This window comes from Chiloscyllium punctatum, unplaced genomic scaffold, assembly GCF_047496795.1.
Source record: "Chiloscyllium punctatum isolate Juve2018m unplaced genomic scaffold, sChiPun1.3 scaffold_1092, whole genome shotgun sequence".
In the NCBI taxonomy this organism is placed as follows: domain Eukaryota; kingdom Metazoa; phylum Chordata; class Chondrichthyes; order Orectolobiformes; family Hemiscylliidae; genus Chiloscyllium; species Chiloscyllium punctatum.
Window position 1 is genome coordinate 37,501 of NW_027310826.1, and position 2,500 is coordinate 40,000.

At 66.8% G+C, this 2,500-nt stretch overlaps 2 non-coding genes across 2 annotated transcripts in view; both read left to right on the forward strand.

The window, feature by feature from the left end:
• The first annotated feature begins 701 nt into the window (after positions 1 to 701).
• LOC140474601 (5.8S ribosomal RNA) lies at positions 702 to 855 on the forward strand. Its single transcript, XR_011959250.1, has one exon. It is a non-coding gene; the product is annotated as a 5.8S ribosomal RNA (ribosomal RNA).
• A 1,500-nt stretch (positions 856 to 2,355) lies between these two features.
• LOC140474600 (28S ribosomal RNA) overlaps positions 2,356 to 2,500 on the forward strand; it is a 3,808-nt gene continuing 3,663 nt past the window's right edge. The window contains exon 1 of the ribosomal RNA XR_011959249.1: positions 2,356 to 2,500. This exon is cut by the window's right edge and continues 3,663 nt beyond it. This is a non-coding gene — a ribosomal RNA (28S ribosomal RNA).

Consider the following 2,500-nt stretch of genomic DNA (forward strand, 5'->3'; position numbering starts at 1 on the left):
CCCGTCTGTGCGTATACAGCCTCTTTGCACTTGCGGGATGGGGGTGGTGGTTTAAAGACTCTCGAGTTGCCCGCCCGTCGGTCTCCGAGCTCCGTGCAGTAGTGATCCCCAGCGAACTGCCAGCAGGGCGAACGAGCGATCCCGCTCTCGGTCGGGGCGCCTGGCGTCGATCGGTGGTCGGTGGCTTGCGGGCAAGCTGCGCTGTGAGTGTGGGAACGAGTATGACGAGCCGTTGCCGCGACTCCCAGTCCACCTCGGCGGTGGCTGGGCCGGGCGGGCGTCTGCTCGGGCGAGTGCCGCCCCCGCCTCCTCGCAGGAAGTCCGCTCGCCGACACGCCGCCACGTGCACGCGTCAGTGACGCTGCCGAACCGATGGCCGGTGCCCGTTCCCCGCCTCTGCTTTTCCTAGGGCAAAGCTGCTGCACGCCTCGTGATACTAGGCGGGCGACATGGTGGCGGTGATCCTGCCTCCGTCGCTGCGGTGCGTTGGGGCACGCATCGCCTCTTGGGCGCCCTGTCCTCCTCCCCCCAATAGACGTATGTTTCTGCGGGCCGCACCAGGATGGTGCTCCCCATCGCTTCACGCCACCCTGCTCCGCCCGCACGCCGGCGTGCAGGTGGCTGTAGCTCAAGGTGGGGAGCGTATGTGCGGTCCGGGTCGCTTTCCTCTGGCGAGGGAGAGACCTAAAACAAACTCAGACAACTCTTGACGGTGGATCACTCGGCTCGTGCGTCGATGACGAACGCAGCTAGCTGCGAGAATTAATGTGAATTGCAGGACACATTGATCATCGACACTTTGAACGCACTTTGCGGCCCCGGGTTCTTCCCGGGGCCACGCCTGTCTGAGGGTCGTTTGGCAATCAATCGCACTCGCCTTGGCTGGCGAGAGCGCGGCTGGGGTGTCGCAGAGGACCCGTCCTCTTTGTCCCCCTAAGTTCAGACTCCGGAGCCCTCCGGCGTCGGAGCGCTTGCCTTTCCCCCCCACCCTGCACATTCCGTTCGTCAGGCTCGACGCCATCCCCCCGCCGGGGAGCGCGGCCTGGCGTCCGTCTGTGTCGTGGCAGTGGGGCCAGCACGGCTGTCACCGGTCCCAGAATGGCTGTCGGTGGTTCACACTGTGTGTGTGTGCCAACCCTCCTGGTCTCTGGGACACGGAGCTGCCACGAAGTGTTGAGCCTCCAGTGGGGGGTCTGCCTAAGCTCTGCACGTCCGCATTGGGTCCGTCTCTCGGTTGGCTGGCAGTGGAAAGAGTGAAGGGAGCCGCGGAGGTCCGGTGCTGGTGCGCCGCCGGCCTGACCGTGGAGCTCGCCGGTTTGACACGCTGACCCGACTCGATGGTTGATCGATTGAGAGTGCTGGGAGCTGCAGGCCGCCCGCTGCTGCAGCCGCCCGTCTCGTGGTTCGTCCTCGGCCTTAAGTGGCCGGCGGGGCGTCTGATCCTGTCTCCCCTGCTGGCGCCGAGTGCCTGGCCGAGGGAGGAGGTTTTCGTCGAACGCTGTGACTTGGACGGTCGCACGCGCGTGGATCGCTGGCTCTTGGCTCTCCCGTTCAGTCCGCACGTTTTCCGCTCCGTCCTGCCACCGGTCTCGGGAGGTACGGAGGGGTTGGCGGGCGTGGTGTGTGCTCCGTCACCGTGCAGGCACACCTACCACGCCGTCGGCCGACCCCCGCACGGTCCTCCTGGCCATCGGGAGGACGGCGGAACGTCGGGCTGTCGGGGCCAAGTCGCCAGAAGGCCACCGCTGTGTCTTCCGTACCCTGTCACCGTCGGCGTGCCTTCCTCAACTCGTCCGGCTCGGGGCCGCTGGGTTCAGGAGCGGCGTCGCCCGCCGGCCCCACTGAAGGCCGTGCCGTTCCGCGGCTGGCGATCGATGTGCGTGGCGTGCCTGCGCGACCGTTCGCCACTTGAGCCTCGGCACTCCTCTCTCCCTCTCTCTGACCGTCGGGCAGTCTCTGTCTGCTGGTGCCTCGCACGTCCCGGGCGGCGGGTCGTCACCCCCGCGACCGGGCCTCCGGCAAGGCAGGAATCAGGCTGACCCTTCCGCTCGAGTAAGCAGCCGGCACTTCCGAGTTTCGCCTCCCGCCGTGGACGGGGGAGGGTCTCCGTCCCGTGGAATTGCGCCGAGCACGTCCCCGCGCGTGGACGCGGCGGCGCTGGAGGCGGCAGGGGCGGCCACTCGTCGACACCATCGCTGGCCAAGGGTGGTGAGCGACGTGCGGGTGGCTGGCTCTCTGACCGTCGCGGCGTCGGCCAAACTCCCGTCCGCGGTGAGACGTTGCCGGCCCACTAAGAGGTGGTGCGGGGGATTCGCACGCTGGCGGTGCGGCCTGGCCATCCTCTGACTCTGGGTACGACCTCAGATCAGACGCGACAACCCGCTGAATTTAAGCATATTACTAAGCGGTGGAAAAGAAACTAACAAGGATTCCCTTAGTAACTGCGAGTGAACAGGGAAGAGCCCAGCGCCGAATCCCCGCTCGCTTGACGGGCGAGGGA